Genomic DNA, 13,515 nt, shown 5'->3' on the forward strand with positions numbered 1-13,515 from the left:
CCTGGATTTTGTGCTCAAGTCTCTGGAGTGGGACTTGAACCCACAACCTTCTGCCTCAGAGGCGAGGATGCCACTAACTGAGCCGCGGCAAACATGATTATAACGTTTTTACGTCTGCGTTTAAAGACACCGATGGTGTATCTGCTGAGACAAGCTGTCCCGTAGCCAGCTGGAGAGAGCTGACTTTGTAACTTTTCCCAAAGATAGTCAACACTCACTTTTATTGACTTTATAGAAAATACACTTTCTTTCCCCCTCCTCTTCCGTCCCTGGCTCATTTTCTCCACTCCACTCCTCGGGTCTTGGGGTGCAATGCAGGGGTAAAGGGGGCAGTTGCCACCCAGCGAGGGTGAATGAATACAGGAGGACCCAGCAACGCCGAGTCTCTGCCCCGTAGCATCACCCAGGAGCATTCCCACTGGGCCCCGGGGTGGGTAGTGTTGTTTTGGTCGACTCCACTGATGGCTCATGATGATAGAGGGAATTCCCGAAGCTTCCCACTGTAGCTCTTTACTCTGTATCTAACCCATGCTGTACCTGCCCTGGGAGTGTTTGATGGGACAGTGTAGAGGGAGCTTTACTCTGTATCTAACCCGTGCTGTACCTGCCCTGGGAGTGTTTGATGGGAGAGTGTAGAGGGAGCTTTACTCTGTATCTAACCCGTGCTGTACCTGCCCTGGGAGTGTTTGATGGGACAGTGCAGAGGGAGCTTTAATCTGTATCTAACCCCTGCTGTACCTGCCCTGGGAGTGTTTGATGGGACAGTGTAGAGGGAGCTTTACTCTGTATCTAACCCGTGCTGTACCTGCCCTGGGAGTGTTTGATGGGACAGTGCAGAGGGAGCTTTAATCTGTATCTAACCCGTGCTGTACCTTCCCTGGGAGTGTTTGAGGGACAGTGTAGAGGGAGCTTTACTCTGTATCTAACCTGTGCTGTACCTGCCCTGGGAGTGTTTGATGGGACAGTGTAGAGGGAGCTTTACTCTGTGTCTAACCCGTGCTGTACCTTCCCTGGGAGTGTTTGATGGGACAGTGTAGAGGGAGCTTTACTCTGTATCTAACCCGTGCTGTACCTGCCCTGGGAGTGTTTGATGGGACAGTGTAGAGGGAGCTTTACTCTGTATCTAACCCGTGCTGCACCTGCCCTGGGAGTGTTTGATGGGACAGTGTAGAGGGAGCTTTACTCTGTATCTAACCCGTGCTGTACCTGCCCTGGGAGTGTTTGATGGGACAGTGTAGAGGGAGCTTTACTCTGTATCTAACCCGTGCTGTACCTGCCCTGGGAGTGTTTGATGGGACAGTGTAGAGGGAGCTTTACTCTGTATCTAACCCGTGCTGTACCTGCCCTGGGAGTGTTGGATGGGACAGTGTAGAGGGAGCTTTACTCTGTATCTAACCCGTGCTGTACCTGCCCTGATACTGTTAGATGGGACAGTGTAGAGGGAGCTTTACTCTGTATCTAACCCGTGCTGTACCTGCCCTGGGAGTGTTTGATGGGACAGTGTAGAGGGAGCTTTACTTTGTAGCTAACCCGTGCTGTACCTGCCCTGGGAGTGTTTGATGGGACAGTGTAGAGGGAGCTTTAATCTGTATCAAACCCGTGCTGTACCTTCCCTGGGAGTGTTTGAGGGACAGTGCAGAGGGAGCTTTACTCTGCATCTAACCTGTGCTGTACCTGCCCTGGGAGTGTTTGATGGGACAGTGTAGAGGGAGCTTTACTCTGTATCTAACCTGTGCTGTACCTGCCCTGGGAGTGTTTGATGGGACAGTGTAGAGGGAGCTTTACTCTGTGTCGAACCCGTGCTGTACCTTCCCTGGGAGTGTTTGATGGGACAGTGTAGAGGGAGCTTTACTCTGTATCTAACCCGTGCTGTACCTGCCCTGGGAGTGTTTGATGGGACAGTGTAGAGGGAGCTTTACTCTGTATCTAACCCGTGCTGTACCTGCCCTGGGAGTGTTTGATGGGACAGTGTAGAGGGAGCTTTACTCTGTATCTAACCCGTGCTGTACCTGCCCTGGGAGTGTTTGATGGGACAGTGTAGAGGGAGCTTTACTCTGTATCTAACCCGTGCTGTACCTGCCCTGGGAGTGTTTGATGGGACAGTGTAGAGGGAGCTTTACTCTGTATCTAACCCGTGCTGTACCTGCCCTGGGAGTGTTTGATGGGGCAGTGTAGAGGGAGCTTTACTCTGTATCTAACCCGTGCTGTACCTGCCCTGGGAGTGTTTGATGGGACAGTGTAGAGGGAGCTTTACTCTGTATCTAACCAGTGCTGTACCTGCCCTGGGAGTGTTTGATGGGGACAGTGTAGAGGGAGCTTTACTCTGTATCTAACCTGTGCTGTACCTGCCCTGGGAGTGTTTGATGGGACAGTGTAGAGGGAGCTTTACTCTGTATCTAACCCGTGCTGTACCTGCCCTGGGAGTGTTTGATGGGACAGTGTAGAGGGAGCTTTACTCTGTATCTAACCCGTGCTGTACCTTCCCTGGGAGTGTTTCATGGGACAGTGTAGAGGGAGCTTTACTCTGTATCTAACCCGTGCTGTACCTGCCCTGGGAGTGTTTGATGGGACAGTGTAGAGGGAGCTTTACTCTGTATCTAACCCGTGCTGTACCTGCCCTGGGAGTGTTTGATGGGACAGTGTAGAGGGAGCTTTACTCTGTATCTAACCCGTGCTGTGCCTGCCCTGGGAGTGTTTGATGGGACAGTGTAGAGGGAGCTTTACTCTGTATCTAACCAGTGCTGTACCTGCCCTGGGAGTGTTTGATGGGGACAGTGTAGAGGGAGCTTTACTCTGTATCTAACCCATGCTGTACCTGCCCTGGGAGTGTTTGATGGGACAGTGTAGAGGGAGCTTTACTCTGTATCTAACCCGTGCTGTACCTGCCCTGGGAGTGTTTGATGGGACAGTGTAGAGGGAGCTTTACTCTGTATCTAACCCGTGCTGTACCTGCCCTGGGAGTGTTTGATGGGACAGTGTAGAGGGAGCTTTACTCTGTATCTAACCCGTGCTGTACCTGCCCTGGGAGTGTTTGATGGGGCAGTGTAGAGGGAGCTTTACTCTGTATCTAACCAGTGCTGTACCTGCCCTGGGAGTGTTTGATGGGACAGTGTAGAGGTAGCTTTACTCTGTATCTAACCCGTGCTGTACCTGCCCTGGGAGTGTTTGATGGGACAGTGTCGAGGGAGCTTTACTCTGTATCTAACCCGTGCTGTGCCTGCCCTGGGAGTGTTTGATGGGACAGTGTAGAGGGAGCTTTACTCTGTATCTAACCAGTGCTGTACCTGCCCTGGGAGTGTTTGATGGGGACAGTGTAGAGGGAGCTTTACTCTGTATCTAACCCGTGCTGTACCTGCCGTGGGAGTGTTTGATGGGACAGTGTAGAGGGAGCTTTACTCTGTATCTAACCCGTGCTGTACCTGCCCTGGGAGTGTTTGATGGGACAGTGTAGAGGGAGCTTTACTCTGTATCTAACCAGTGCTGTACCTGCCCTGGGAGTGTTTGATGGGACAGTGTAAAGGGAGCTTTACTCTGTATCTAACCCGTGCTGTACCTGCCCTGGGAGTGTTTGATGGGACAGTGTAGAGGGAGCTTTACTCTGTATCTAACCAGTGCTGTACCTGCCCTGGGATTGTTTGATGGGACAGTGTAGAGGGAGCTTTACTCTGTATCCCGTGCTGTACCTTCCCTGGGAGTGTTTCATGGGACAGTGTAGAGCGAGCTTTACTCTGTATCTAACCCGTGCTGTACCTCCCCTGGGAGTGTTTGATGGGACAGTGTAGAGGGAGCTTTACTCTGTATCTAACCCGTGCTGTACCTGCCCTGGGAGTGTTTGATGGGACAGTGTAGAGGGAGCTTTACTCTGTATCTAACCCGTGCTGTACCTGCCCTGGGAGTGTTTGATGGGACAGTGTAGAGGGAGCTTTACTCTGTATCTAACCCGTGCTGTACCTGCCCTGGGAGTGTTTGATGGGACAGTGTAGAGGGAGCTTTACTCTGTATCTAACCAGTGCTGTACCTGCCCTGGGAGTGTTTGATGGGGACAGTGTAGAGGGAGCTTTACTCTGTATCTAACCCATGCTTAACCTGCCGTGGGAGTGTTTGATGGGACAGTGTAGAGGGAGCTTTACTCTGTATCTAACCCGTGCTGTACCTGCCCTGGGAGTGTTTGATGGGACAGTGTAGAGGGAGCTTTACTCTGTATCTAACCAGTGCTGTACCTGCCCTGGGATTGTTTGATGGGACAGTGTAGAGGGAGCTTTACTCTGTATCCCGTGCTGTACCTTCCCTGGGAGTGTTTCATGGGACAGTGTAGAGCGAGCTTTACTCTGTATCTAACCCGTGCTGTACCTGCCCTGGGAGTGTTTGATGGGACAGTGTAGAGGGAGCTTTACTCTGTATCTAACCCGTGCTGTACCTGCCCTGGGAGTGTTTGATGGGACAGTGTAGAGGGAGCTTTACTCTGTATCTAACCCGTGCTGTACCTGCCCTGGGAGTGTTTGATGGGACAGTGTAGAGGGAGCTTTACTCTGTATCTAACCCGTGCTGTACCTGCCCTGGGAGTGTTTGATGGGACAGTGTAGAGGGAGCTTTACTCTGTATCTAACCAGTGCTGTACCTGCCCTGGGAGTGTTTGATGGGGACAGTGTAGAGGGAGCTTTACTCTGTATCTAACCCATGCTGTACCTGCCGTGGGAGTGTTTGATGGGATAGTGTAGAGGGAGCTTTACTCTGTATCTAACCCGTGCTGTACCTGCCCTGGGAGTGTTTGATGGGACAGTGTAGAGGGAGCTTTACTCTGTATCTAACCAGTGCTGTACCTGCCCTGGGATTGTTTCATGGGACAGTGTAGAGGGAGCTTTACTCTGTATCCCGTGCTGTACCTTCCCTGGGAGTGTTTCATGGGACAGTGTAGAGGGAGCTTTACTCTGTATCTAACCCGTGCTGTACCTGCCCTGGGAGTGTTTGATGGGACAGTGTAGAGGGAGCTTTACTCTGTATCTAACCCGTGCTGTACCTGCCCTGGGAGTGTTTGATGGGACAGTGTAGAGGGAGCTTTACTCTGTATCTGACCCGTGCTGTACCTGCCCTGGGAGTATTTGATGGGACAGTGTAGAGGGAGCTTTACTCTGTATCTAACCCGTGCTGTACCTGCCCTGGGAGTGTTTGATGGGACAGTGTGAGGGAGCTTTACTCTGCATCTAACCTGTACTGTACCTGCCCTGGGAGTGTTTGATGGGACAGTGTAGAGGGAGCTTTACTCTGTATCTAACCCGTGCTGTACCTGCCCTGGGAGTGTTTGATGGGACAGTGCAGAGGGAGCTTTACTCTGTATCTAACCCGTGCTGTACCAGCCCTGGGAGTGTTTGATGGGACAGTGTAGAGGGAGCTTTACTCTGTATCTAACCCGTGATGTACCTGCCCTGGGAGTGTTTGATGGGACAGTGTAGAGGGAGCTTTACTCTGTATCTAACCCGTGATGTACCTGCCCTGGGAGTGTTTGATGGGACAGTGCAGAGGGAGCTTTACTCTGTATCTAACCCGTGCTGTACCTGCCCTGGGAGTGTTTGATGGGACAGTGTAGAGGGAGCTTTACTCTGCATCTAACCCGTGCTGTACCTGCCCTGGGAGTGTTTGATGGGACAGTGTAGAGGGAGCTTTACTCTGTATCTAACCCGTGCTGTACCAGCGCTGGGAGTGTTTGATGGGACAGTGTAGAGGGAGCTTTACTCTGTATCTAACCCGTGATATACCTGCCCTGGGAGTGTTTGATGGGACAGTGTAGAGGGAGCTTTACTCTGTATCTAACCCGTGCTGTACCTGCCCTGGGAGTGTTTGATGGGACAGTGTAGAGGGAGCTTTACTCTGTATCTAACCCGTGCTGTACCTACCCTGGGAGTGTTTGATGGGACAGTGTAGAGGGAGCTTTTCTCTGTATCTAACCCGTGCTGTACCTGTCCTGGGAGTGTTTGATGGGACAGTGTAGAGGGAGTTTTATTCTGTATCTAACCCGTGCTGTACCTGCCCTGGGAGTGTTTGATGGGACAGTGTAGAGGGAGCTTTGCTCTGTATCTAACCCGTGCTGTACCTTCCCTGGGAGTGTTTGCACTGACAATGGGTGAAACGTGGAATGTGCCTCATTCACCAGCACTGATACAGTCTCACCTTAATGAGCAGAAAATTCTCTGAGAAGGTTAAAAAAAGATTTATAAATCCATCTCTAAGGACATTGTTTTTGAAATCCAATTTGCCCACTTTCAATTCAGCAAATCATTTCTTACTCATTTATAAGCCTAGAGATATTGAAATGTTTAAATCACCTGCCATTAACTCAGTCCTTGTCTGACCTGCATTGATTAAATATGTAGCTTTTCAAATGGAAATTTAATTTAGACTCCTGCAACCTCTCTGTGTCCTGTGTGGAGTGTTACTGTCAAGAGCAGGTACATGCACAGACAGGAGCAGCGCAGAGTCCAGGGAACCTCATCAGAAGGTCGTGGGTTCACGCCCCCACTCCAGAGACTTGAGCACAAAAATCCAGGCTGACACTCCCAGTGCGGTGCTGAGGGAGTGCTGCACTGTCGGAGGTGCCGTCTTTCGGATGAGACATTAAACCGAGGCCCCGTCTTCCCTCTCGGGTGGACGTAAAAGATCCCACGGCACTATTTTGAGGAAGAGCAGGGGGGAGTTCTCCCCGGTGTCCTGGGGCCAATGTTTATCTCTCAATCAACATCACTAAAACAGATTATCTGGTCATTATCATATTGCTGTTTGTGGGAGCTTGCTGTGAGCAAATTGGCTGTCGCGTTTCCTGCATGACAACAGTGACTACACTTCAAAACAAAGGTACTTCATTGGCTGTAAAGCGCTTTGGGACATCCGGTGGTTGTGAACAGCATGATAGAAATGCAAGTCTTTCTTCCCATTCACTCCCATTGTATAGAAGAAAAAAGAAAGACTTACATTTCGATCGCGCCTTTCACAACCTCGGGACGTCCCAAAGTGTTTTACAACCAATGAAGCACTTTTTTTTAAAGTGTAGTCACTGTTGTAATGTAGGAAACGCTGCAGCCAATTTGCGCACAGCAAGCTCCCACAAACAGCAATGTTTTAATGACCAGATATTCTGTTTTTTTAGTGATGTTTATTGAAGGATAAATATTGGCCCAAGACACCTGGGAGAACTCCCCTGCTCTTCTTCAAAATAGTGGCCATGGGATCTTTTACATCCACCTGAGAGAGCAGGCGGGGCCTCGGTTTTACGTCTCATCCAAAAGATGGCACCACCGCCAGTGCAGCGCTCCCTCAGCACTGCACTGGCGTGTCAGCTTAGATTTTTGTGCACAAGCCTCTGGAGTGGGGGCTTGAATGTGCAACCTTCTGACCCAGAGGAGAGGCTGCCACCAACTGAGATACTGGCTGACACCGAACTCCAAAGGGGAGAAATTCGGTATCGCCCCGTTTGGGGCGCAATTATCGGCTGGGTGCAAAGTTTAGCGCCTGGCGCTAATTATCGCCTCCGACTGCAAACTTGGCTTCTCTCGCCCCTGGAGGTGATTGGAGCGCTAAATCAGGCGCTACACACCTCTCTTATGGCGCTAACGCCGAGGAGCGAGGCGCTACCTCAGAGCGCTGGCGAAGCTCATGTGATGTCAGTCAGCAATGGAACACAGGCACACTGGCGCCGGCCAGTTCTTAAAGGGGAGGGTCGATCTTGCTCTCCATCCACACCCTGCTCATTGCAGCCTTGAATCTCGGCCTGGAGAGACCTGTACATCAAATCTGCTGGAAAGAACAATGGAGAGGCCCAGGGAAAGAGCTCAGAGTGCAGCCCCCACAGTCTCTTCTAAATCGATACAAGGAAGGGCAAATCAAAATCAATCTGCAAAGTGCTGCTCAGTACCCAAAACTCCTTCAACACAGCGTTGAATCTCTCCAGAAGTCTCTCTCTCTCTCAGAATGCGTGGTGCAAAAATGTCGCCGACAAAAAAAGGCTGGAAGCGGTCGCCTTTAAATAGCGCTCCCCCAGTCCCTTCCTGACTGCAAAACGCTCCCCTCAACCTGTCGTTGCTAGCGGCAGGCGGTAAGGTAGGGGGTGCCACTCAGTATCCAGTCCGGGGCGTTGCACGCTCGACTGGCATCACGATCTGTGGGCGCAGGAGATCATGGCGGTAGTGTTTAGCGCCACCACAAAATGTCTGGTCAATTTCGCGAGCAGCGCAAACATCGCCACGCCCGGGCGCTAGTTGCTTTGCGCCGCATTAGCTAACGGGAGGCAAAAAGCAACCGAATTTTTCCCCCCAAATGACCAAACACCTTCCCATTCACTCCCATTGTATAACACCCTAAATGACCAAACCCCTTGTCACAGTCTAAGCTGGCACATGAAGAATGGCCACAATTACTGGCTGCCCTCTGATTGGGTGAGTGGTGGGTGGGTAGTCGGTACCCATGGAATCCCAGCAAGAGGCAAAACCTTCAGGAGAGGATGAGGTGGAAACAAATGCGGGGGGACGGCAGGGGATGGTGTGGGGGATTATTCTTTTACATTTACGATGCAATTTTGTCCTGCATTTTTTTTCCTTCGTGTTCCTTCCGGTCTTGCGACATGGAGACTGTCTCTCGGGTCATTCTCTAACACTCGACACTAGCTGTTCACTGAAAAAGGATAAGCGATTGTGATGTCAATCCTGCAGCTTTACGGAGAAGCAATTTACAGTGGAGAGACAATTTCTGTTCAGTAGAGGTTCTCGGTCAATAAACACAAACACTGATATTGGATGGTTCAATGACTCTTGAGAAGGGGGAGGGGGTGCAGAACCATCAACAGACGAGGGAATCGGTTCCATTAAAGAGAATCATGCACAGTACCACATCTATATTCCCAACACCACTAGCCTCCAAAATCTTTATCCTTCAACCAACAACTAAAAGATAGATGAGCTGATCATTTATTTGATTGCTGTTTGTTGGAGCTTGCTGTGCGCAAATTGGCTGTCACGATTCCTACATTATAACAGTGACCACATTTCGAAAGTACTTCATTGGCTATAAAGCACTTTGGGACATTCTGAGGTTGTGAGAGGTGCTATAGAAATGCAAGTTCTTTCTTTCTTAACTCCAGAACCACGTCCTACAAACTCTTCCTTCCTCCACTCTGTACCCTAACTGGGTTGAAATCTGCACTCATCTCACCATTTCCTACTCTTAACACATTCTTTCCGAAGTGCTCGACATGGTAGCGTTCCTCAGCTCCCTCAGTCCTACAATCTACAGGTTTTTTTTTAAATACTGAAGCTTGCCATCACTTAATCGTTACTTCCTGAATAACCTTGATTTCTTATGATGGTGTCCTGCACTATGAGCCTTGACCTTTCACCTCGATTCCTCAATCATTAAAAAGAACACCTCACGTAGCGACACGGTTTACTGGAAGCAGTAAATTAACCTTGAGGTATTGACAATGCAAGAGGACGCCCTGCACTGGAGATGGGTAATTACTTTCAGAGCTTTGCCTGGGGGACTGCATGAATAGGTTGGAGAGCCGACCTAATCATATTATATTGATTTCCCCGTCTTGTAATTTCGTTCCCTGGTCTCTGCAGACTTGGCGTGTTGCTTGAATCTCCCCCCCCCCTTCCTCAGTGCCTGTGACTCTACCAGCACAGTAAGAGCTATAAAACTACTATGAATGGTGAGGCATGTGCACACACTCTCAAAGACCTCCATACCCTCCCTCTCTAACCAGTACACTGCCCAGAGCAGTCAACTCTGGACTATTAAAGGGTCTATTTTTACCTGAGGACATTTATTTTTTTCATAGGGTTCTGCAGAAGTGCCCAATAATCCTCCCGTGTTATATATCTATTGACTTATTGATGTCTCTCAATCAGCTCATGTTGCTTCTATTTCTTGCTGTACAATTGTTGGTTCAGGCATCCTAGAGGGCAGCCATTTTGTGTAGAGCTTCCCTTCCTGTGACATCACCAAGTCCTGTGACATCACCAAATGCTATGACATTACCAAGTCCTGTGACATCACCAAATGCTGTGACATCACCAAATCTTGTGACATCAGCAAACCCTGTGATATCACCAGGTCCTGTGACATCACCAAGTAGTGTCAGCCATGACTCAGTTGGTAGCACTCTCGCCTCATTGTTAGAAGGTTGCGAATTCAAGCCCAACTCCAGAAATTTGTGCACAAAAATCCAGGCTGACACTCCCAGTGTAGTACCGAGGGAGTGCTGCACTGTCGGAGGTGCCGTCTTTCGGATGTGACGTTAAACCGAGGTTCTGTCTGTCCTCTAGGTGGATGTAAAAGATCCCATGGTACTATTTTGAAAAAGAGCAGGGGAGTTTTCCCCGGTGTCCTGGGCCAATATTTATCTCTCAACCAACATCACTAAAAGACAACAGATTATCTGGTCATTATCACATTACAGGGAGCTTGCTGTGCGCAAATTGGCTGCCGTGTTTCCTACATTACAACAGTGACTACACTTCAAAAGTACTTCATTGGCTGCAAAGCGCTTTGGGATGTCCTGAGGTCGTGACAGGTGCTATATAAATGCAAGTCTTTCTTTCATGATACAGAGGGGGCTGCCCCACCCCCGAAATTCTGGGGTACCGTTCCTTAAGTGCCGCCCAGCTTCCAATGTTGAGCGCACATTCTTCCTGGTGAGCTGAAGTAGTGAGTTATAGGTGGGTTGATCAACCACAGAATGCTTCACAGCCAAGCCCAATTCTGTCCTCAGGCTCACTTTTTAGCACAGACCATTGCTCAGGGAAAGTGGATGCTTGGACTCCGGGAGTCTGCAAGGTGGAGTTTGTACATTTGCAGTAAGCTCCTGAATGTTGTTTTCCTTTAATTAATCAACCTATAGTTAGGTTAGAGTTTGAGAAACCTAACTATAATATAACATCATTCCAACACATGATCAGGTGGATTTTAACTCACGGGCCTGATTTATATCCCTCTGGCCAGCTGCCTCCCCAAAACAACAACAACAACAATTACATAGAATTACATCGGATATACAGCACAGAAACAGGCCATTCGGCCCAACCAGTCCACACCAGCGTTTATGCTCCACTCGAGCCTCCTCCCATCCAATAGCATAACCCTCTATTCCCTTCTCCCTCATCTGCTTATCTAGCCTCCCCTTAAATGCATCTATACTATTCGCTTCAACCACTCCCTGTGGTAGCGAGTTCCACATTCTCACCACTCTCTGGGTAAAGAAGTTTCTCCTGAATTCCTTGGTGACTATCTTATATTGATGGCCTCTAGCTTTTCTCTTCCCCACAAGTGGAAACATTCTCTCTGTCTATTCTATCAAAATCTTTCATAATTTTAAAGACCTCTATTAGGTCACCCCTCAGCCTTCTGTTTTCAAGAGAATAGAGACCCAGCCTGTTCATCCTTTCCTGCTAGGTATAACCTCACATTTCTGGTATCATCTTTGTAAATCTTCTCTGCACCCTCTCCAGTGCCTCTATATCCTTTTCATAATATGGCGACCAGAACTGTACACAGTACTCCAAGTGTGGTCTAACCAAGGTTCAGTACAAGTTTGGCATAACTTCTCTACTTTTCAATTCTATCCCGCTAGAAATAATCCCTAGTGCTTGGTTTGATTTTTTTATGGCCTTATTAACCTGCATTGCAACTTTTAGTGATTTGTGTATTTGTACTCCTAGATCCCTTTGCTCCTCTACCCCATTTAGATTCTTATTTTCCAAGTAATACGTGACCTCCTTATTTTTCTTATCAAAATGTAATACCTCACACTTATCTGTGTTGAAATTCATTTGCCAATGATATAACCATTCTGCAAGTTTATTAATATCTTCCTGTAATTTGTTGCAGTTCTCCTCAGTATTGACTATCCCCCCCACCCCCCCACAATTTGGAGTCATCCGCAAATTTAGAAAATGTGTTTCTGATTCCAAAGTCTAGATTGTGAACAACATTGGTCCCAGCACTGATCCTTGTGGAACACCACTTCCCACCTTCTGCCGCTCTGAATAGCTACTCTTTGCCCCTACTCTCTGCTTTCTGTCTTTCAGCCAGCTAGCGATCCATTCTGCTACTTGTCCCCTGACTCCGCATGCTCTGACCTTATTCATTAGTCTATTATATGGTACCTTATCGAAGGCCTTTTGGAAATCTAGATAAATCACATCTACTGCATTAATTACCCTTGTTTACACTCTCTGTTGCCTCTTCAAAGACTTCAGTGAGGTTGGGCAAGCAAGACTTTCCCTTTTGAAATCCATGCTGACTATTCATTATTATATTTTTGGATTCTAGATGTTTTTTCTAATTTCACCTTTAGTAGGGATTCCATTATTTTTCCAACCACCGATGTTAAGCTGACAGGCCTATAGTTTCCTGGACATGTTCTATCGCCCTTCTTTAATATAGGTATTACGTTAGCTATCCTCCAGTCCTCTGGCACTACATCTTTTTCTAACGAATTATTAAATATGTGTAATATTGCGTCTGCTACCTCTGCTCTAGATTCTTTTAATATGCGCAGATGCAATCTGTCTGGACCAGGGACTTTATCCTCTTTGAGTTTGATTAGTTTATTTAATATTTCTCCTCTTTATTTTAAATGCGCTTATATAATTTCTAATCTCATCTTCCGATGTCATGTCCACCTGATCTGTCTCCCTGGTAAATTACTGAAGCAAAGTATTTATTTAATATTTCTGCCATTTCATTATCGCTGCCTGTGATTTTATCCTGTCTATCCCTTAGTGGCCCTATTCCCATCCCGACTTTCCTTTTTTTATTTATGTTCCTGTAGAAGATTTTACTATTTTGTTTTATGTTCCTTGATAATTTAATTTAATTATTCCTGTTTGCCTTCATATTTGTTTTTTTGATTTCTCTCCTAATCTCTTCGTATTCTCCCTTGTCATGCTCTCCTCTGCTGTCCATGTATTTAGTACAACAAAGTCTTGCATTTATATAGCGCCTTTAACGTAGTAAAATGTCGCAAGGTGCGTTACAGGAGCGTTATCAAACAAAATTTGACACGAGCCACATATTAGGACAGGTGACCAAAAGCTTGGTCAGAGAGGTAGGTTTTAAGGAGCGTCTTAAAGTAGGAGAGAGAGGTATAGAGGCAGAGAGGTTTAGGGAGGGAATTCCAGAGCTTAGGATCTAGGCAGCTGAAGGCACGGCCACCAATGGTAGAGCGATTAAAATCAGGGATGCTCAAGAGGCCAGAATTGGAGGAGCGCAGAGATCGCAGAGGGTTGTAGGGCTGGAGGAGGTTACAGAGATAGGGAGGGGCGAGGCCATGGAAGGATTTGAAAACAAGGATGAGAATTTTAAAATCGAGGCGTCGCCGGACCAGGAGCCAATGTAGGTCAGCGAGCACAGGGGGTGAAGGGTGAATGGGACTTGGTGCTGGTTAGGACACGGGCAGCCGAGGTTTGGATGAGCTCAAGTATATGGAGGGTGGCAGGTGGAAGGCCCTCCAGGAGAGCGTTGGAATAG

At 48.3% G+C, this 13,515-nt stretch overlaps 1 protein-coding gene across 2 annotated transcripts in view; it reads left to right on the forward strand.

Annotated features, from left to right (window-relative positions):
- slit1a (slit homolog 1a (Drosophila)) overlaps positions 1-13,515 on the forward strand; it is a 328,910-nt gene that overhangs the window by 123,042 nt on the left and 192,353 nt on the right. The gene's annotated exons all lie outside the window — the stretch shown is intronic.

Source organism: Somniosus microcephalus, chromosome 8, assembly GCF_052327205.1.
Source record: "Somniosus microcephalus isolate GS21.2 chromosome 8, FLI_Smic_1.0, whole genome shotgun sequence".
Lineage (NCBI taxonomy): Eukaryota > Metazoa > Chordata > Chondrichthyes > Squaliformes > Somniosidae > Somniosus > Somniosus microcephalus.